This window comes from Chroicocephalus ridibundus, chromosome 1 (assembly GCF_963924245.1).
Source record: "Chroicocephalus ridibundus chromosome 1, bChrRid1.1, whole genome shotgun sequence".
NCBI classification, from domain to species: domain Eukaryota; kingdom Metazoa; phylum Chordata; class Aves; order Charadriiformes; family Laridae; genus Chroicocephalus; species Chroicocephalus ridibundus.
The window spans coordinates 90709285-90733248 of NC_086284.1; positions in this window are offsets into that span (position 1 = coordinate 90709285).

A 23964-nucleotide genomic window follows, 5' to 3' on the forward strand; every position below is an offset into this window, starting at 1 on the left:
AGATCAAAACTTGTCAGTTCCTTTCGAACCTCAGATTCACACTGCTGTCCAGAACAGACCTTTTTTAAGATACATGCAGTTTTCCCTGGGATATTTCACTTTTCAAATCATGTGACTGAAATAATTTTGTAACTTCCACCAAAGTGTCATCCTCTGCCCAGAGTAATGAATAAAGGGCAGTACCTCCTGGTTTTCAGGCTCCCTGCTGTGATTAGTAATGAATTTAATTTCTGTGGTGGGTACCCTGTCTGTTCCCATGAGCCAAGTTTCTGCAAACTATTTTTCAAATTTGAATGAGAAGATGGAACATAAAAGTTCCAGGAAAATTATTTCCTTAGCCTTCTGGAGTCATTCATATCAGTGTTCTCAAATGTCTCCCTCAAAATTAAATGTACAAATCCTGTATTGGATTTGAAAAGGAAAACCAAACCAAAATAATAATAAAACCCCTAAAGAGCAGTGCAATGAAGGTCAATTAATTTCCAGAAAGAATTATATTAAACAATTGCCTGCTTGGGGATGACAGACTAGAAAGGCTACTCTTGTGTAATCTATTTCTTTACTGTAAAAAAATATGTAATGTTGTTGATAAAGGCTGAATAAAATATGTGTAGGATCATACTGATTTATCTCTTATTGTTCCCTGGATACATGTGAACTTAAAAAACCACCCACTGTTGCATTTAAGTTTTTATCAGTGACATTTCAGGTGTTACCAATGTCATATTTTATCTCTTCTAGACAAATCTTAGGAAGTAGTGAAGCTTTCATAATGATACACAAAATTAAATTGAGGGCTTTTTTTTGCATTATATTGTGAACGCTATTTGTTAAAGGGAATGTTTTGGGTGAACTAGTGTTAGAAAAAATAATAATCGTAGAATTTAGTCTCAATCTACATGTTTATGAAATGGACACATTTCAGCTTTTATTTATCCATTTATTTTGAGGATAAGAGAGAGGAGAAGTCTCCTTCACCTGAAGAACCACCAAGCTGAATGTAGGGATAAATACTGGGTATGTGAATTGCATTGGAACACTTCACATTGAAGTTTTCAGTAATTCAAATTCAGGAAAAAAAATGGAAGACACAAATACCAAAACCCTGAAGTATTTGAGAAATAGTGTTTGTTCATTTTTGGAAACCTTTCATATTGAATACAGTTCTATAGGTGATTTCTGTCCAATAAACGGACAGAAATCAGGGAGAGATGAAAGCTAAGATTCACAAGTTCTTTCAACTTCTCCATCAGAAAGGTGAAGGGAAAATTTTCTCAAAGGGAAGAGTTTCATCATAAAGTTTTAGCTTTAATAATGGTCTCTTTCCAAATTCTTCTCTAAGCACCACAGAGGCAGCTGTCAGGTGACGAACAGTTGTAAGTATACCTTCTCTTAGGACTTAAATAGGGTCAACCTTTTTGAAAATCTGACCCTGGCTTTATAGTCTAAACACACTGAAAACGTGTTAGTGGTTTATGGCTCAGCATAGGTGATTTTTACATGGAATCTTGCATCCCTGCTCACATCTCTCTGCAGCAGCATTCTGACATACTCCATTGGCATGTGTGAAACAGCTTGTCTCTTGGTGAAGCCAAGGAGAACTTGTACATGGGAGTACCGTGTAGAGCACTACTGCCTTAAGAGGTATGTCAGGTTTTGAAGTTGGTTGAGCCCCATTTCGCCCCTGTTCTAGGGAGCACATGTACAGAAATACAGTCTGTGGGTTTGTCCTCATGTCAAGAGTTTAAAAGGTCATAAGAATTTTCAGGTACTCCAGCACTGTCTCCGGGCTCTTGAGCTGAGACAGAGGTATTGGTGATAGTGTCTTTTAGAGATGTTGCTGTCATTGCTTCAGGTTCTGAGCAATGGACGATTTTCAAGAGACTCTCATCATTTTTTGGTGGGAGACTATATTGTTATGTTTAGACTTCTCTTTTTGAAGTTTTGCATATACCCAGTTGAAAGAAGAACTGTGTTGCACAAAGAGTTGGTTCAGCATGGCACCTGACACCAATCTCAGCCTTTGCTGTCTGTCATGTTTAGCCTGCAGCTAGCAGTGCAGCTCACTACTGATAGCAGTTCATTCAATTTTCTGTGTTGTTCTTATGAGGATCTGAAGCCTTGCTCTGCTCAGAGTTGAACTTCTCATGTCCTTTTGAACAAGCTAATCCAGCATTCCCACTGCCCCACTGAGATCTTCATCCTTGAGATTCTTCTAAATGCCTGGGAAATAGCACCCAGCTACAGACCCCCACATTATGTCCTCTCTCTGGTAGTCTAGAACTGTTAAATTACAATTTTCTTTCCTTCTCAGAGTCCCCTATGGAAGAGGAGATCAAAAATACATGATCGGACAACTGTTGCAGCTGCAGTCTCTCCTCCACCATTCGCCTCTGCAAGGAGACAGTGGATTCAAGAGGCATACGTGTAATGCATCCTTCAGGTGCTGAGGGGTGGGATGAGACCACCAAAGGGCCTGATAAAGGGGATTATCTTATCCCCTAGCCCTTGAGAACATCACTCCTGATTTGGCAAGGAATAGGGTTGTCAGAAAATTTATATGCTGAAATTTTGGGAAATTAAGGGCAGTTATCTTTTTATTACTGATGATCCTCAGTAACCACTACCCCTCCTTGCTCAGCAGAGCTCTGTTCTTCAAAGAACAGCAGCAAGTGTAGACTATTTTATCTTAGTAGCAGCATGCTCTCCCCCCAACCTAGGAAAGTTACAGGTTACAACAGTCCAGTTAGTTTTCAGAGCAGAAACTCTATTGATCTTTCCCCCGCCACCTCCGACACTGACAGTGCTCGTTTTCTAAGTGACACTATTGCTCTTTTAAGTGACGCTGCTGCTCTTCCAAAATGACAGTAGCAGCTTCTTTCTCTTCCTTATGTTCTCCCCAGCTGTCTGTGTGTCTCGTACTTCCAGATTTTTGGCAATGGTCCCTTTGCAATGGCCAAAGTTCACAGGGACAGAAAAACACATGCCTTTCAGTTGCCACTTCCCAAAGGAAGGCACAGGGTTCCCTTTCTTCTTGTTGACATGCCTCTGCCCTGGGCTTTTGCACCATTCTCAGTATGGTGTTGCTGAGCTTATCACAAGCACCATTCCTTTTCTTTTGCCATAGATGTATCAAATTGCTTTTCATGTTTTACTTTGCTTTATCACCACTAGGTATGTTTCTATTGTTTCCTTTGACAGAGTTTGCTAATGCCATTTTTTCTCTTGTACAGCAGGTCTTTCCCTCCCTTCCCTTCACTGCCCCTCTTCCTTCCTGTAGCAGACTTTCCAGGGTCTGTCCTGCACTGGCTTTCCACTTTGCCAAGAGGACAGACAATTTCTTCTTCCTCTGCCATATTCTAACTATTAACTTCACATTTGCCTTTTCTTGCTTGCTGCTTTTCTCTATACATGGCCACATCCTCCCACCCTTCATAAAACCAGAATGTTGTAAAACATCTCATGACCTGTGCTTCTGCTGTGTTCTTTCATGCCTATATTTTCTAACTCTAGTACCCACTGCTGGATGACAACACTGAATACCGTGCATCACCAGCACAAACTTCTTCCACAGACTTAGTACAGTATGCCTTTGTACAGAGACTGTTGAAACTCTTCCCATCTTCTTGCTCTGTTCTCCTGCTAGTCGCTCTCCTTTTTTCACTCCCATTTTGACAAATTAACTTTTGAAATATAGCTATTGAATCTTTCCCTGTGTGGATTCAATCAGCAATGTGCTCCCCTCTCCAGACAATTTCTTGCCTTACAGTAGCTGCTGACTGCCCTTTGTTCCATGCTTAACTCAGAGCCCGGTCCTCTTTGCTGCCATACAGACCTCTGACCTTTCATTCCATGCTTCCACAAACAGTTTCTAAGTTCCTGCTTTTTTATGTGGCTGTGATCTTCTTTCCTCTAAACTCAGGAGACTTCTTCTCTGTACTTTTTCTTGTTTTGCAAGCTTGGTAAGGACAAGTGATTATCAAATTCTGAAGGGAAGAGTTCACCGACTTTTAGGACCTCTTCTAGATAATGAAGCTTTTAGGTTAGATAGTGCTGGTGGGCTTATGCAGTGGATTTTGTGAATGGCTTTTTCTTTCCCTTTGTCTCAGGCAATTGTAGCAACTTCTGCCTCTTTACTGTCCTATCACGTGTACAAGTTAACTAGTTGGGTATTTTCTGCTTGAAAACACCAGAAAAATCAGTCCCTTCTTTGCCCACTGAGAGAACACATTATTCTCCACCGTAGTATTTCCCACATCAATTTGTTTTCTTATAGTCCTGGATGACCCAGGTACTGTCCAACTCCAGAGACCACTGTACTTGCCATATTTTAAGGGGTCAGACTCTTGGGATCTGATCCTTTGCCACTGTAGCTGCATTGCAGGCTCTTGGCACAGAGCTTTGAAAGCTGCCCTTTGTCTTGGTCAGTTCTGCTCCCCCTGTTTGCCATCCAGCACTGCAGTCTCCGCGCAGTCTCCCCACCTGTGCTTCTCCTGGCCTCTGTAGCACAGGGACTGCTCTGTTCATGAGCAGCTCTTCTCGCAGGAAGGAACTCTTCTCATCATGTCTTAGGTTTCAGAAAGAGATACACCTAACTGCCATGCATTACTGAATAGTTCTTGAGAAGTTGTGCCAAAACTTACATCTGTGAATTAGTAACCCCCTGTAATCACAGAAAAAAATTTCAAATCTCCAGAAAATCATGGGAATTTATGCCTGCGGCTTCAAAATTTGGTGTTAATAAAAGCTTGGTGTGGCATGGATAGCATTTAAACAGCACGATTAATTTAAAATCGGTAGAGGAAGGGGCTTCAAACTCATAAGAACTAGATGAGTGTGGGATATGCAAATTGAGATGTAAGTCCTTGCTAGGGAGACCTTCCCAACAAGGCATTTTGGTGTGGCTGCATAGATTCTGTGCACTGAGGAGGCCAAGCTCTTCTTGTTGCACTTCTACTGGTGTGCATCTGTACACACGTAATACAGCAGCAGGTCCCTAGCCCAGGGAGGCAAATGGCATCTTGCTTCATAGCTCCTTTGACCATGGTAGACTCGTGTTTTAAAATCTATTTTAGATATCTAGCACAAACATGTCTTAAGGGATCTAAGGAAGTGAATGGCTAAGAAGAGGTCCTGAATTTGATGTGAAGTTTTTTGTACTGATTTCAACAGGATTTGGAGATTCAATATAGGAATTTAATCTGATTTGAATCCAGCTTAGTGAGGAGAGAGACAAGAGTTGTTGGGTGAGCTTTTTCAAGCTCTTCTGCTCTCAGCCTTCATGACACAGGATAAAGTCCGCCATGTTGCACAATTTTTCTTGTGGACTTTTTTTTTTATACATCACAAAAAAAAATTCTCTCTATATGAGTGCTACTATTGCTAGCTCTCTCTCACCATAAATATTCATGGCACCTTTGAAGATACTCATCTTAGACACGAATCATAAAACTTTTTGGTCATTCAGATAGAAAGACAGATATTTTATAAACACGGCACTCTTTAAAATATCCATACTGTTCAGTAGTTTTAGTATCCTATAATGGTTTTATGGGAAACAGAAGAAAGATCAATTGTGAATGCTTATTTTAAAAAATGATGGTGATAAATCATATAAATTAAAGATGTGCTTTTTCCAGTAAAATAATCAGCGAACATTAACAGTGTAGCATGCTGTAAATTATGAGGCATCATTAAATCTCTTAACAATTGAGAGTTTTTGAATTGAAAAGAGTCACAGAATTGAGCATTAATTATAAAGGTATAAGGAAATAAGCTTCTGGGTTTGATGTCACATTCCACTTAGATTTATAATTTATCCTTTCTCTTTTTTTAGTTTGAATTCAACTTGCAATGAATAAGGTGTATTGTACAGATATTACATCTAAAATAGATGAGATTTTCTTGGCTTTCTGACAAATATATGGCTACCATAAATTAGAGATCTTTCTCTGAATGGAAGGAATTAAAAGCCTGGATGAAAAGATCTTGAAGTAGACGTGAATGGACTTGCATGGCTACTCCACATTGCTTAATGCAAAAACCCACATAAATTGCTGAATCAAAGTAGATACATTTGAGTGTACGTATTATCAGGAAAACTCAGATATCGTGAGGGAAGTGTCAAGCCAGCTAATATACGTTCCAGATTTTCAATATCACTGTGCAAAGGACAACACAGAAATTTCACATCTTTTTAAATTTAAAAAAGTGTAGAGAGCTGAAAGGTGTGTAGTGACCCTTTCTCTTGTTGTCATGCAACTGGATAATTCTGCTGAGAGATGGAAAGGGCATGAGGACACATTCTCTGTAACCCTTCCCAGTTTCTCTTAGTTGCATTGGTCAAGCTCTGTGCCTATTACTACCCTTAGTTTAGTTGCAGAGTGTGTTTGAGGGAGTACCTCTTTTGTGTGAACCATGGTGTGGGTGGGTGTGTTGCTGAAATCCCAAGTCTTATCCTGTGCTGGAATAATGATGTGGCTGGAGCAGACAGCCAGGCTCAGGATCTCCCAAATGTTTTAGCAGGTTTCTTTATATAGACTCTGCAACCCAGTTAGGAGAACCTTTTGTTTCCAAATACAAGTAACTCACCTAATCTTGTCTTTTCTCCTCAAGAGATGATCAGTAATGCGAACAAAATTCTGGATCCAAAGCAACTGTTCAAATACTCAAATACTAACAGAAATGAGAATCCTCCTCGCCCTGTTCCTTCTCAGTGCTGAGCCAGAATACTGAAACTCCATGGAGGAAACTGCCAAATAAGTGAATTTTCCCCTGATACTAGTCATAGTAGAGAGTAGTATATATATGTACAGTAGTATGCATTCATTTACATTAAGTTGGCAGTAAGTTTGAATGCTGAAACTAATTTTTTTTTTTTTTTAAATCATCCTGAAACATCCTTCGTCAGCTGCTGTTCTGTAAGGGAAGAATTCACCATTACGGACCACTAGGTATTGTCTTCTGTTCTGAATTCAAAATGTTTCCAAATGGATCATGGGTGCACAGCTACATATGTATTTCCAGAAAAGAGACAGCTAAATAAACACACTGTGTAACTATAGAGTGGAAAAGTGAGTACTAAAACTCTCTCGTGACACAGCTACTTTAACATGATATATTGCCATGGCTTACCTATGGCTTGGAAGGAGCAGCTATCCTGTAAAAGGCCAGAAGATGGAAAAGAGGTGACTGTAACCGGTAGGAAGACTGGGAGAAAGGGAAGCGGAGCAGGGAAGAGAAAGCCTTGAGAAACATGGTTTGAATACCGATCTCTGGAAATGTCATTTAAACCAAATACCATCTTTTGAGATTTATGACTCCTGTATTAATCTTGCATCTATGAGACACTGTTGTTGTTGTTACAGGTAGTGACAAAGCTTCTGAAACCAACAGTAGACATTTTTCTTTTAGTTCCAAGGCAGTCACAGGGACGAAAGGTATCCTTTGAGAAAGTAATGAATCACAACACAGTTGCATCTGCTCAGACTAGTTAAAAAAACGAAATAATGTGAACAGCAGCTTGTTTCCAAGTTTTGAATTCCACACATCACCTAAAGTTATGTTCACCTTCAACACAAGGGTCCAGATACTTCATTTCTCTTGCCTGTTTTTGCTGTACTGTCAACATGACCTCTCCATCAAGGCCATTTTTTGAGTCTGGAAAAGAATCACCCAAAGAAAGACTAAACCTACAGTGACTGGAGAGTTAATGCTATGATATATTCTGCTTCTAGTAGAGAAAAGAAGAAGATGCATCAGCCAAACTTCTCCTTGTCTGTGACTTAGGAACTGGTGTCCTTACCGCCCCAGGATAACTTAGAAAAGCTCAGAGGTTCACATGGGAAGAAGAGGGTAATAGCTTTCCAGACCTTTTTTTCTGTTTAATAAGGTCTGCATTTTACCCCACTGTGCAATGGCAAGCCTTTTAGGAGCTAAAACATTCTTCTCTGAAGCTGCATCTTTCTTCCTCAGATGTGAATGTGTTGCATAGGTTACAATATAGTATTTCCCGTTGTAAAAAGCTAATTGCTTTTTCCAGACAAGGCCCTGAAAATTACCCTCTGTATACCTATGGATTCAGCCTCAAAATTAGTCTGTGTGGTCAACTTTTTTGTTAACGGGCATCTTGTGGTTTAATCCTGGTAGGCAAGTAAGCCACACACAGCCACTCACACACACCTCCAGTGGGAGAGGGGAGAGAATTGGAAGGATAAAAGTGTCAAAACTTGTGTGTTGAGATAAAGACAGTTTAGCAATTAAAAAAAAAAAAAAGAAAAGAAAAAAGAAAACAGCAACCTCATCAAAACCCCAACAATGAAAACAGGAACAAGGGTTGAAAAAAACCAAACCCAATTGCTCATTACCAACCAACCAATGCTCAGCCAATTTCTGAACAACGGCAGCCCTGGCCAACCTTCAGTACGCACCTTTTATTGCTGAGGATGACGTCATACAGTGTGGGATATCCCTTTGGCCAGTCGGGTTCAGCTGTCCCGGCTGCGTCCCCTCCCAACTTCTTGTGCACCCTCAGCCCACTCACTGGTGGGGTGGTGTGAGGAGCAGAAAAGACCTTGATGCTCTGTAAACAGTGCTCAGCAGTAACTAAAATATCCCTGTGTTATCAACACTATTTTGGTCACAAATTCAAAACATAGCCCCATACCAGTTGGTATGAAGAAGTTTAACTCTATGCCAGCCAAACCCAGTACAATAGGACAGTGTAAACATTGCCTACACGTATTTAAAAATGCACAGGAAAGTTTTAAAATAATTTGAACTCCACCACAGTACAGCCTGCCTTTGGGAACTGAAATTCTCAGAGAAGTGCTGTCTCAAAACATTAAAGAAAAAAAAAAAGTGCAACTTTTCTCCATGAATTAAGCCACTGGCAATATCCCTTGAAAGCTAGTTGCTCTTAGGGTTTTTTACTTTGTTGAACTCTCAGGTACTGCTGCTAGACCTTTACATCATATAAAGGAGTGTGAAAACTATGTGTAATTTGGCACTTATATGAGCTAAAAATACTAATCCTGTTGGATCAAAGAGACTTGTTCAACATAAACACACAAGCAGAGAAATAAAATCTTCAGGCTCACTGGAATATTAACAGAATAGGGAGGGTATTACTTTTCAGAACAGAGGTCAAATTCATATTCTCTCTGAACTGAAAAATGTACTTCATAGTAGTAGACTATTCATAAAACTTGCCCAAACCAAAATAAATTATCTGAGAAGATCATGATTTACCTGTTAGCTTGCCATGCTTACTTCCAGAAGTAAATATAACAAAACCCTCTCTGTCCTTACAAAACAGAAGGGACCAGGAAATTATTTTGTTAGAAACTTTTTGGTGTATTCATAAGAATACCCAAAAGTTTGGAGTACCTGTTAGGTACCTGGAGGAAATCTGCTAAGACATATCATGGAAAATCTGGGAGAGAGATTGATAGTATAGAAATAACTGAAATTTTAATATCTATCAAGAACTTCAGATGAGATAATTCTTACAGAAAAAAAACAACCAGCCTGTAAACTCTGTTGAGTTTGTAAGATCATGGTGATCTCATGTAAATCTACTTGTAAAAAAAAAGGGTGAAAAATAGAAACTTTGGTGGGACTTTCCAATAAATTGGAAAATATTAATATAGTTTGTGTTCCTAACGAAGAAGACTGACTCACAGAACATTAAAAATCTTAAAAAAGTGTGGTATGCATAATACGCACTACTTGCAAGATAACTTGTGGACGTCAAAAAACCAATTTTAAGAACCTCTTTTCCATAAGAAAGAAGCTTAAACTTCTTATTAATATTTGGATTTCATCCAATAGTCATCCAAAAAATAATAAAATCCACCTCCAGGACAGCCAGTTGACCCTTACCCCTCAAAACCAAAATCGTTATAAGAGGACATTCAAACTGTGTTTCTTATGAGCCAAATACAGAGTTTTACAGAATCTGTAGATACTTATGTCCCTTTGGCTGAACTTGGAAGAAAATCCTAAGAGACAGAATTTATATATCAGTTTATTCAGCTGTCTCTACAGTATATGTATTATAAGAAATAACAAATCTTTGAGTTCGCACTTCGTTCACTGGAAGGACTAAAATTCACACTGAGACACTATAGAAGGACTTGGCACAGGCCTCTCTGGGGAACAGGATGCTTGAGATACTTGAGTGAAGACTTTTCTCTGTGAAGTTATTCAAATGGGAGCATGGTCAATTGAATGGGACTCCTGGACATACATAACCTCTCCCCACACCTCTTCCTACTTTTTTGACCTACAATAGGACAAGTTCTGTTTTTTAAATCTGCTATTTGCTGAGACTTTCTTCAACTACTTCACAGCAGTCTGCTGCTTCAGTCCTCAGCTTTAACACCAACCTCGCCTCACCTTGGCCTCCTGCCCATCCCTGTTTAGCTCTCCAGGCTGCCTCTTTAAATGCTCAGTCTCCCATTGAATCATCCTTTACAACCCTGCAGTGTCCTCTCTGCTGCAGTTCAGGCAGACTCAATCCATCCCGTGTGACTCTGCCACAGTAAGTAACCTCAGTCCACCCCACATCTCACCACTCACCTCTGTCACTCTCCACCCTCCACCTGGCTAACACAGAGCTAGTGTAATATGGGCAACAGGGACACCTCTTCTCCTTCATAAGAATTTTGGTCCTGGATTGGGGCTTTTGGATGTCAGTTGTTTGAAGAGGTTGGTTGTATCTTGGCCAGACCCTTGTGAAGGACTCTGCAGCTGTTTGGGTGTAGGGGAATGGATCTGGGCAAAGGGACAATGCTTTTCAGTAAAGGAGAGGAGGTGTGAGATGATTCTGGGCAGGGAGGATCCCATGGGTCACTTCCATCCACTTTTAGGTGTATGTAGAGAGTTATGACCCTGCAGTGCTTAAACTCCCAACGTAAACTATGATGAAAACTGCTGTGTGGAATTAATTATTTTGATACAAACGGCATGATTGTGCTGTGCTTTCTGGCTCGCTTACTTGGAGTCAGTATCATTATGTGTTCATGTCAAAACAGAGGTGTATTTTTGACCTTGTCAGCAACTTCCTAAGTAATAATTTATTACTTTCACATTTTCATAAATGAATAATCTTTAGTTTCCTCACACAATTTTGTAGGAAATATTTTAATAAAAGATTCTATGAGTGATTTCACCTAATAAAATTAATCAAATTGTTTCACGAAATGAGCACTAATAGCGTACTTTCAAAGTCTTAAGGAATCAGTCAAAAAATAATTGTTCTGTTACCGTTATTCTTACTTCTATTGATGACTCCTTTTAATTTGGTGTTTAATAAATTTCAGGGTTTTTAGCTCTGTCCAAAAGGTAAACAGACGTTTTTATTATGACTGAATAATTTGAGGAAGAGAAACTGTTATCTTCATTAATTCCTGTATTTTCATACAGGTCTATTGACTGTGAAATCATCCTTTTAATTTACATCATCCCCTATTGTTCTGAGAGAATGTGACTCAGAAAAGCAAAATAGGTTTACCAAGTTTACAGAGTTAATTAAATATTTTTCAAAGGTTTTGTTGTTTGTTTGTTTTGAAAGTAAAGTAGTTTTCACTGTTATATACCTGTGTTTTTGTCATAGTTGCACAAAAAATCCCCCCAAACAAACAATGCACTCTGTACTGAAAATGAAAAGCTAGATGAGGGACCTGATATATTCCTATGGCAACAAATGCTACCTTCACACAGACCATGAAGCATCAATGCATAAGCTATTAGATTGAAAGTTTTGCAACACTGACATGATTATTAAAGGAATTGTACAATATAATGTGCCCTTAGACCAGCTGTCTGTTCCTACTGATACCCAGAATCCTTGTCCAAAGTAATATTTCTGAGATGAAAGTTTTGATCTGTGGCATTTCTGAGGTTAAAATGACTCTTCAGGGAATAGGAAGTTTCCATGGGGAGGAAAGAGCATCTTATGCTTTTGGATGAAAGACCTATTGCAAACTAACAATGGTTTATGTATGGTTAATGCATCCATGTATCCTTTAATACACAGTACTGCTCCATGCAAAAGACTAATGACCGAAACTGGCATTTAGATATTTTTCTCTGAATAGAAATGTGAGGGCTGTGTCAGGGTCAGAGACATCTGTGGTGTATTGCCTCACCGCAGGAAAGGCTGAAACATTGTAGGCTGATTTTCAGCTCTGCAGTTGTTCTTTCATCTCCAAATTACACATCATTGATCCTTGACTGCAATATCCAGTTCTTACTCTGCCATTACTTGCTTCACTCTGTCAACACCTTCCATTAGTCTTCAACCATCCATTTCCTTACCAGCTTCATATTCAAGGTGTCCACGAGATACCTTCAGTCCTACATAACACATAGAGGTCAATAGAAGACAAACACCCCAGATCATGAATGTGCTTCGCCTTAATTTCACTCTTTTAATTTTGTCTCTCTCTGTGACCACAAAAAAGACTTCTTTTTTCTTTTTTTTTTAAAAAAAACAAAAACTTAGATAAAGCAGGACACTAAACCAGGGGGACAAGAGAAGAATAAGAGGAGGAAATACAGTTTGCTTTAGTTCCTTTACCTGCTCATTGGAAAGAACTGAGCTGAGCTGGGACTTTTGCTAGTGAAAGGAAGTGAGACTTACAGTTATGTCCCATTTATTTCTGTCATAGCTGTCTTCCCACTCTATTTTGGCATGTGTGATATCAATATTATGTAGCTAATGTCTCTGGTCTGAATTATCTCTCTCCAAAGAATTTTCCCAGAGGGCAATTTGGAGCAGAAGCTTAAACAGTCTGAAATTGTTCACCTGAAAAGACTATTTCCCTATTGCTTACATGGACACCTAGGGAAATTAGCTGGGAAATTTGGGAGGTTGTGTTAATACCTAAATTGTGTAGCATCAGTCCCCCCCACTACTTCCACACAGATCCAACAGTTAGGCAAAATGTCATACCTTGTCCAGCCTAGCAAACTGATACTGTTTTGGGACTCCAGAAATGATCAGACTTGCCTCCATTCAGGCATCTGGATCCTGCCTGATGCTCCGAGGGAGACAATGGCGAAGAATAAAATTACTAAGTTGCAGATGCAAAATATTCGCAAAAGCACATTTGAATTGGTCCCTGCTCACAGGACCTGCCTCTGGGGTGGAGAAGTAATAGAAGATAGCAGGATGGATGCTTTCCAAGGAGGATGAAGATTTGTGATTATGTGGGGAATAGTTAGCACCATGTTATTATTTTTTTCTTTTTCCCTTCTGCATACAGAATTGAAAGGTGTGTTGATGACATGGTACCAGAATAAGAAGCACAAAATTCAGTCCACAGGTGCAAATGTGGGCTCAGACACTCAACTTTTTCTCTGTGCAATGACAATGCAATTCCTGATTCTCAAAAGACTCCTACGGCTGCACCCATTTATTTATGTCAGAAAACAACAGAGATGGTTAGTTTAGAATCTTTTCTCAGTTCAGTGAGTTTAATTTCAGTAAAATATCTGATGAAGAACCTTTGGGCTGTTTAAATTTATTTAACTCTTGCAGCTAACACAAAATATTGAATATACAGTAAATGTAGTCTGTCTTTATAAAATACATAACAGATCTAATATTGCAAAACCAATACATTCTACTATAGCTGTTACAAAGTACAGCAGCTAAAACAGTCCACTGTATGATTTTATGGCTTTAAGCTTTACAGGATAAAAAGTTCTTTCCTCTGGTCTCTTGGTGAAATGGTAAATCAGTGTGAGACTGAAAAGAGGAAGGTGACTTCTTGTGTGTATTAATGATCAGTAGGAAGTCGAATGGCAAAATATGCTTAAGCTGCAGAAACTTTCACCCTAGAATTTTTTCTGATGACCTTCTCAGAACTATCGTAACTTTTAAGGGACACAATTTGCTGATAATAAGAATATCAGAGTTAAACCCGTATGTGCTGCTGGTTTCCATTACATAAAAGAATTCCATGAAATTGAAGAAACTAGGGTATGAGAAATCCCATAAAGATGATTTGCCGACTGTAAATAAAGATGAAACCATCAGAGAAGAATGAAATTTTGTAAATCTCCCTCTCTAATTATTTAAAAATTTGAGATTACTGTACTGTACTAGTGGCATATTAGCATTCTTCAGCACAGGGGCATCAGAAATAAATCTCAGGACTCTGCACCTATGCTACATTTAGTGTTGTAGTTAGTGCAAACATTGGATGAGGTGTTTGGGAGAAAAATAGCTTGTCTATATGTATTCATCTAGGTATAAATAGAAAATAAGTGCATATAAATAGAAAATACTGCAATATATTTTAATACTGTATTGTTTAGAGGTTTGTTTGTTTTTTTGTTTTTCTGGAGAAAGTATTCGTTTCTCCTCCATAATGAATATTTCCTTGCTTGAATGATATGCAGATCAGTGCTTGTGAGCAAGAAGTCCATTCTACTTAAAGGACCTCTAAAAAGTCATGCAGACATTATGTGGTAATTGATGCATTTGAAGATATCATATTTTTAGGTAACAGTTTTTATTGCTGGCAGTAATATTTAGAAGAAGGCTTGAAATTGCACATTCTAATGTGTAATTACAGTTCTAAATATTAATTTTCTTCAATATGTTTTTTTTTCTGAAATAGTCTGTTAGTGGAAATATTTCATAATTATTTATTTCAGTTTGTTTCTGATAAAATTTTTGTATTGGATCTAGCTGGAATGGAGTTAACTTTCCCTGCAACAGCCCATACAGTGCTGTGCTTTGTTCTTGTAGCTAGAGTGGTGTTGATAACATGCCGCCGTTTTGGCTATTGCTGAGCAGTGCTCTCACAGCATCAAGGCTGTCTCTCCAATCCCCCACAAACGCCAGTAGTCTTGGGGGGGCAAGGGATTGGGAGGGGACATAGCCAGGACAGCTGACCCAAACTGACCAAAGAGATATTCCATAGCATATAACATCATTCTCATCAATAAAAGATATGAGAAAGGAGGAAGGGGAGCATTAGATAATGAGAATTTTGTCTTGCGAAGAAACTGCTATGTGCAATGGGGCCCTACTTCACAGGAAGTGGCTGGACAATGCCTGCTGATGGAAAGTAGAGAATAAATCCTTTTGCTTTCCTTTGCTTCCATGTGTAACGTTCTTCATTAAAATGTCCTTATCTTAACCCACGCATTTTTCATCTTATTTTCTCCCCATGTCCCGTGGGGGGAGGGGGGAGGAGTGAGAGGGTCACATGGTGGGCATCTCATGGCCAGCCAAGGTCAACACAACACAATTTTCTTTAAGCCTTTTTAAAAATCATTGAGTCAAATATAGGGAAAAAAATAGTGATACAAAAACTTTCCATTTGTTTTTGTTGGTAAACCTACAATTTCGAATCCTTGAGGAACTCAATAGATCATTCAAATCAGAATTTCTCTGAAACACCTTCATCAGTTTTTTCAAATGTTGCTTCTATGTTTCCAGAACTAACAATTCAGCAAATAATTTGATGTGAACTGAAGGGAATGGCTTTTTTTTCTTTTTTCCCCTCCTTTTAAAATGAATGTTTTAGTAGAAAACCACACTTGGTTCCTTCATTGTAAGTTAGTTTTGGGACTTTTCAACCCAATTATTTCAAGAAGTGGCAGCCATACAGATTTTCTATGTCAAGTAGAGATTGAGAGGTTTCAAAAAAGATCTTGAATCAAGTTACAGTTGCACTAGACTGTTGAAAAGCTATTAAAAATGAACAACAGCATAATTCAACAAAAGAAGGAATGAATCCATGAATCCATACTCCCATGAGTCAAATTTGAAAAATTCTGTTTATCCCCATTTCCTGCCTAGAAGTATTAAAAGTAAGATGTGTATCTTCCCTGCTAAACTGGTGTCGCATAAAACCCACAAAAAATATCAGGAAAAACAAAGAGATACTCCCACTTTACTTTACTGATTTTGGTAAAGTGTGAATTTCAAAGTTCAGCAAGCAACCTATAGACTTCAGGGAACTTTTATACTTTCTTTGCTTCCCCTCAAAACAAAAAATGTTAAAGCAATCTGAAAGTAATGGAAGAGCAAGCTACATAGAGAAAAAGGCCACATGGTCCACTAGTGAACAATGGAATTAATGTGTCCAGTGAGTTGGGTTCTGGAGGGCTTTTTAGGGTCTCTGATTTCTAATAGAGATCTAGTTTCACAATGAAGGCTTTGCTGCAGAGTGGCATTAATAGGATCTCCCGCTTGTATCTTACTATGTGTAATGTCTGATATCCTTTTAGCCTTTATCTCTTCCAAGTTTGCCTGACATTGCCCTAGGTGTTAAAATAGTATTAGGGAAGAAAGATGTTTATGCACATACACATGTACGCAGAGTGCAATCTCATAGCCTGATTTCTCAAGACCTCAAAGGGCAAAAGCACTTATTTTTTTATTTTATATTTATGGTTCTTTAACAAAATGTGTTAACAAAAAAGCATTAAGTAGAATACACAGGGGTAAAGTTAATATACAGGGAAAGTTAAATGTACATTCCTTCAGGAGTTTCAGGTATAGTCTAACCTAATTATGCCTTTGAAGATCTAGATCAGTCTTGAGCAAGGCACAACCTCCAGCTCACATGATTTTTCATTTACGGAGCACGTTCTTCAGTCAAAACTCAGGTAAGTCTGAGCTCATCAGCCAGTCCCTTTCTCTAGCTACTGTATGTGTCATATTCTGCAAATCCAGCTACCAAAGTGGCATGTGCAGAAAACCTGGAGTTGTTGCTATAGGAGTTTGTACGGAAAAGTGGAAGAGCACGTTATACTTTGGTAGGAGGAGATAGAGGGTGTAAGTGCATTTATTTGTAACTTACTGCTGATAAACTGAAATGCTTGACAGTCTACCCAGAAATTTGATTGGACACCTGTGATATAGAATATTTCAATAAGCTCTGTAATTATACACACAGGCACACAGAGACAGTCACATACATGCTCACACACGCACACTTGAAATACTATGGAGTAGATGTTAGAACTTTAGGATTTCATTTTCTCGTTTCCATCTATGTAGCTACTGTTCACATAATTTTTCTCTGCTTTTAATATCCTATGTGGATACAAAGGCCAGACTGAACCCTGTTTTAATTCTGTTGAAGTCAACAGAGTTATAGCAGATTGCAATTTGGTTTATTGATTTTAGTGATTCAATCCCACTCCCATGTAAGGAATAATTAGCACAGTGTGCAGTTGAAATAATTATACATATGTGGCTAAATGTTAAAATATTTTTATGTTTTTCTCACTCTTACATATGACAAAATAAAAGAAAATACCTAAATATATTTTTAGTTATTTTTATTCAGCACAAAATTTAGGCTATTTCTTAAAGTTGGAGTCCACGCAAACTGCTGGTTTTGGATGTACATATAGCATTAACCATGTGCTTATCTGTTTTATTGAACAGGTGAAAATTTCTGAACCCAGGACATGTGGAAAAAGTGCTTTAGTAAACAACTTAGCACTCTGAAAAGGAGATGCATTCAGCATAAATTATGGTAGCAGAATTTGACCTTTGCAAATCAGATCAGTGTAAATCCAGCTTTTAAAAAAATATTTGTCCCCCACCTCCTCTGCATATTGGAAACGTGAAGGAGTTATGCCAAAACAAGCTAGTTTTTATTACAAATAAAAGCTTTTATGAGCAATGAAAAACTCACAGTGACCACTTAATAGGCTGGAAGTAAATCATGTATAGAGTTACAGTTTATTACTAGCACGCATAATGACAGTAGGTAAAAAAACTGGAGATGAATACATCTGAATCTGGGTTGTGTGACTGATTTGCGTAGGAGTTGATTTTATCATCTGCTTACTATATCTAGTAATACAGTACAAGTTTATAGTGTCTTAATTGGTTTAGGTTGCTGGTTCTTAAGTATACAGTTTGTAATTGCTCCTTGATATCAAAACCCACGGTTGACTGGAACATAATTTGCATTTCATCTTCCATTTCAGTGGCTCTGTTAATTCCATTCTATCATTCCTATCAATAAATGACTAAATGATGCTAAATGAGCATTCAAAGTAATTTGCCTTGAATTCTCCGCTTTGTGACTTGTATCCCATTTTGGCATTGATTAGCAGTATAGGAGAAACAACTGTTGTTGGAAACCGGCCCCTTCACATTCTGAGTTGCCTCACTAAAGAACAGATATTTTAATTATTTTTTTTCTTGTTTCCTTCTCTCTTGTCTTATTTGTAGCCCATTCTCTTTTTACCACTTCGAATTTCTGACTTCCTCATATTTCCAGAACAACTGCAGTTTTCCAGGAAGGGAAAATACAAAATTAATTAGTGTCACACGAGACAATGGACCAGCGCTGACCAGCATTATGCAGCTTCCCTCGGTGGTTTGAACCAACTTATTTCCTCAAATTGTGTGCTTAGTGTCTAATGGAAATTTTATATCAGGAAATCCTGCAAATGAATGCATGAACATATATGAGACTCACAGGTTTTCTTATATGAAGACATTCAGCCCACAACTAGCTCACTGAATGGTCCGGATCTACATATTAAGCCAGAAGAGTGAGATTCAAAGAAAAGTTACTGGATACACTTGTAGCAGGAATCTAATAAACGGGCACTCACTCATATCTCATGGGATCAGACTCTGGAATGAAGATGAAGACACTGTTTTCCCTATTAAAAAAAAAAATGGAAAAAAAGAGAGAGGTGAAGGCTTGATGGTAATACAAGGTAATTTAAATATGAAAACCAAACAAAACACTAGGAGGTACACCCATCATTTGTATTTAACCTGTCCCAGATTTGGAGAGTCATCTAGTCTGTTTGAAGTCAATGCAAATTTTTCCGTCTGATTGCAATCAGTGCTTGAAATGACAGCTGATAGATCTGTTTCTGTTAACATAAAAATCTAGTGAATTCTTTTTTAAGTAAAACATACATGAGAAAAGGGAAGATCAGAATTATTGTACTTGAAAGGTTGTTTAGTTATAGCTTATACTGATACAAATGTTTGAGATCAGATATTTGGAAAAGAGATCCTTTCAGAGCCTAATTACACTGTACAGTGATAAGTCTCAAAAGCATTTTGGTGGTTTGGTCCTAAAAGTTGTGAGAAGGGTTGGTCTCACCTGAGTTTGTTAAAATAATCTCAGGTAACTTCAAATTAGTAGGTTGACCTGAAAGCTGCAGAAGCATGAATAAATTCCTGTCATAGAATCATAGAATCGCTGAGGTTGGAAGGGACCTTTAAGATCATCGAGTCCAACCTTTAACCTACCCTGACAAAAGCCACTTCTAAACCATGTCCCTAAGTGCCCCATCCACCCTTTTTTTTAAACACCACCAGGGATGGTGAATCCACCACCTCCCTGGGCAGCCTATTCCAATGTTTAATAACCCTTTCAGTGAAAAAATGTTTCCTAATATCTAATCTAAACCTCCCCTGACGTAACTTGAACCCATTTCCTCTCGTCCTGTCACTTGTCACCAGGGAGAAGAGGTCAGCCCCCATCTCTCTACAACCTCCTTTCAGGTAGTTGTAGACGGTGATAAGGTCTCCCCTCAGCCTCCTCTTCTCCAAGCTAAACAACCCCAGCTCCCTCAGTCGTTCTTCATAAGGTTTGTCCTCCAGACCCCTCACCAGCTTTGTAGCCCTTCTCTGGACACGCTCCAACACCTCAATGTCCCTCTTGTAGCGAGGGGCCCAAAACTGAACGCAGTACTCGAGGTGGGGCCTCACCAGTGCCGAGTATAGGGGGATGATCACTTCCCTAGTCCGGCTCACCACACTATTCCTGATACAGGCCAGGATGCTGTTGGCCTTCTTGGCCGCCTGGGCACACTGCTGGCTCATATTCAGCCGGCTGTCAACCAACACCCCCAGGTCCTTTTCTGCCGGGCTGCTTTTGAGCCACTCTGCCCCAATCCTGTAGCGCTGCATGGGGTTGTTGTGACCCAAGTGCAGGACCCGGCACTTGGCCTTGTTGAACCTCATACCATTGGTCTCAGCCCATCGGTCCAGCCTGTCCAGATCCCTCTGCAGAGCCAACCTACCCTCAAGCAGATCAACACGCCCGCCCAGCTTAGTGTCATCTGCGAACTTACTGAGGGTGCATTCGATCCCTTCATCCAGATCATTGATAAAGATATTAAAGAGAACCGGCCCCAGCACCGAGCCCTGGGGGACACCACTTGTGACCGGACACCAACTGGATTTAACTCCATTTACCACCACTCTCTGGGCATGGCCTTCCAGCCAGTTTTTCACCCAGCAAAGAGTACACCTGTCCAGGCCATGAGCAGCCAGTTTCTCCAGGAGAATGCTGTGGGAAACGGTGTCAAAAGCTTTGCAAAAATCCAAGTAGATAACATCCACAGCTTTTCCCTCATCCACTAAGTGGGTCACCTTATCATAGAAGGATATTAGGTTTGATAGGCATGACCTGCCCTTCACAAACCCATGCTGACTGGGCCTGATCACCCTGTTCTCCTGCATGTGCCGTGTAATGGCACTGAGGAGCATCTGTTCCATGACCTTCCCAGGCACCGAGGTCAGACTGACTGGCCTGTAGTTCCCCGGATCCTCCTTCCGGCCCTTCTTGTGGATGGGTGTCACGTTTGCTAACCTCCAGTCAGCTGGGACCTCCCGGTTGTCCAGGACTGCTCATAAATGATGCAAAGTGGCCTGGCGAGCACCTCCGCCAGCTCTTTCAATACCCTTGGTCATGTTAAGGAGCTTATTAAAATTAGTTTAGACTCATGCATGACAATGCTAATAAGGTAATGGAGATGTGACAGTGGGGATGTTTATTCTGACCTTTACTGATCAGGGGCAGAATTCACATGTAGGTCTTCCCACCAATTAGGCAACTACTGTGAGAATCAATGAAAGACTAGACTTCCAGCACGTTCCAGTCCTGTAATATAATCAAATAGTGTTGACATGTCATAACACACTTCCGTAACAACAGGCAGAAGTCCCTGAAATTGCACCAGTGTAATAACATGCTATAAGATGTACAGCTAACGAGAGCTGGAGATGGAGAATAATTTAAGGTAAAAGTTCTGCTCCTGTAGCCCAGGAGCGTCAGATGTTTTTTCTGCTCACAGATTGTGTACTTATAAGATACTGCTTTTGTTAATGTTGGTTTTGCAGCTTCCATACCTATGGAACACATACGTGGGTGGGTTTCACATTGTGCAAGCCAGGTATAGCTTTAAAGAAAAACAGATTAGTGCTAACAGATTATGAAGGGAGAGAGTAGGACAAGCACAATCTTGAGGGATTTTAATAAACTTATTTAATGGGAATTGAAAGTCATCAATATCACTTAGGACTTCAATTAAATCAGTTTTGCGCCAAATTGATTGCTGGATTAAATGAATTCTTTTACTCCTTTGAATTCAGTGGTGTTCCCCAGCATACTGAAAACCTTCATCAGTTTTGCAGAAATACAAACAAGGAAAATAAAGCACCTGATTAAGAACTTTACTGTTTGATATACATAGATGAATTATGATATAGCCTTCTTTTACTCAAGGAGCTGACACTCTTTAACGGTCAATGGATCATAAAGATGCCTGTTAAATGTGAATGTGTGAAGGAGATACGTAGTGTTTATTTTATATATTTGATGTAAATGTAAATAAGTGATTTGTGCAGTCATTAAGAATTAGATACCTGGCTCTATTAATTGAGTAGCTTTTAGGAAATCCTTGGGAATAAGTAACATAAGAATAGTACGCTTAATGGTGTTTCTGTGGAATAATATTTACTGCTTATCACAATTTCTAGTTTATTACTTGGTACAAATATAAATATAAATTAATATTTATTGTTCCCTTTTTGTGTGTGGATGGGAGACAGTTTAATTTCAATGCTGAACACTAACTTATCTTTTATATTTTGTCTTGTGTGTATGTGACTCTTGATACTTCAAATATGACAGAGAAGAAATTAACCCTGCAGAGTAATAAGATTAATTTGCCCATGTAGTCTGATAATCATCAAGAATAAAAGTTTCACTTCAAAAATTTGATTGCAGTATACAGAAAGCTTGGTCTGGGTATGAGCACTCCTAAGTCTCACTGATCACCTTATAAATTGCATGTAGTTTTCAATAATTGCTCTGCTCTGTGTTGTTTGACTAGGACTTATGTTCAAAACAAAGTAATCTGTTTAATTAAGTAACACAGCTTTAAGTGTTACAAGACAATGAGTTTATCTGTTGCTCCGATTACTTGTTACAGTGGTGAGTGGAAAGTGTATTTGCATTCAAAGATATAAAAATTAAAAATAAATTACATGTTAGCATGGTAGACACAGCTCTATTAACCTTTTCTCTTACAGGGTTGGAAGGTTAGCTGTGATCTGCTCTAGAATATCCATAGGTCCTTCCCTGTTCTCTGGATGTCAGAAGTGTTTTTCAATGCAGAAACAGATCAATATAGCGTATGCTACCTGAGGCCAAGCATCCTTAATTTTTCACACAAGGATAGGTAGTGGCATAATATTAAATGAAAATATTAAATGCTTTGATGAATGTAGGAGAAAAATTATGAAATTTTATTTAAAAAAAATCTACTGTGTCACAGAAAACATACAGAAGTTGAATCTATATGGTCTATTAAGTGCATCAGTTAGCTGGCATCCTTTCCATTTAGGAGCTCAGTGGAGACCTGCTGTCCACATACATGAAGGGTGCTGACAGCCTTTGTCAGAGTGGGAGCAACAGAGAAATATGCAGCATCTTCTGTCCAGTTGCAGAACCCAGGCAGCTGAAAGCACTCAAATAGTCACTTACAGAATTTGCAGTCACTCCCAATATGAATCGACTGAACTTGACCTGTGGATGGAGCAGAAGATCAAAAGCACGGTGCTAATAAATATGTCAGAAGATATGCACTGGCTGAGGTTGAAGTTTGTTCTTTACTATAAAAGTAAGTAGCTCTTCTGAGAGGCTTTTAAGAAATATGACAACGTCTGGGACAAACTGAAGGGGACTAAGAGTTTGTCAGTACGACTGCAGACATAATTTTCCCATGTCTCTCCAGCTCTTTCCTCTCTGGTTCATTAGTTCACTTGTAATTATATTACAAGCTGAATGTTAGGTCCTGACTTGCAGTTCTAATTTGCTGTGCTTAGACTAGGAAATGTGGTGTGGACAAAATGGAAGTCACCTGTCATGAAAGAGCACATATCCATAATCTGTTGACCTCCAAAATATGTCAATCATTTCCATTCTGTGTATTGGGAATGCTCCCTGACACAATTCACAAAACATGGGTAAGAGTTTTTGGGAGCGACAAAAGAAGGGCAGGGAGCATTCTCTCAATTTCACAGCAGAGATAATTGAGGTTCCAGTGCCCAGGAGCATTTGGGTCCTAGCGGGAAGAGCAGTCAAGAAAACTAGTTGATATTCAAGGATCATTTACTCCAACCTCAAGAACAGTCCATCTCAACAAGCAGGAAGTCAGGCAAAAGTGCCAGGAGGCCTGCATGGATGAACAGGGAGCTCCTGGCAAAACAGAAACATAAAAAGGACATATACAGAAGGTGGAAGCAGGGATAGATAGCCTGGCAAGACTATATAGAGGCACTATCTGAGCATGCAAAGATGCGGTTAGGAAAGCCAAAGCCCACCTGGAGTGGAATCTGGCGAGGCATGACAAGGGCAACAGGAAGGGCTTCTACAAGTCCATAAGCAGAACAATGAAGACTATGGAATAAGGCTGAGGAAACAAAGACTGCTTAATGAAACAAGGGCCCAAAGGCACAGGACATGGAAAAGGATGAGGTACTGAATGCTTTCTTCATTGCAGTCTTTGCTAGTAAGACCAACCTTCAGGAATCCCAGGCCATGGAGACCAGGGGGAAAAGTCTGGAATAAGGACTCCTTGGTGGAAGAGGATCAGATCAGGCAATATTTCAGCAAACTGCACATAAGTAAGTCCATGATGATGTACCCATGAGTGCTG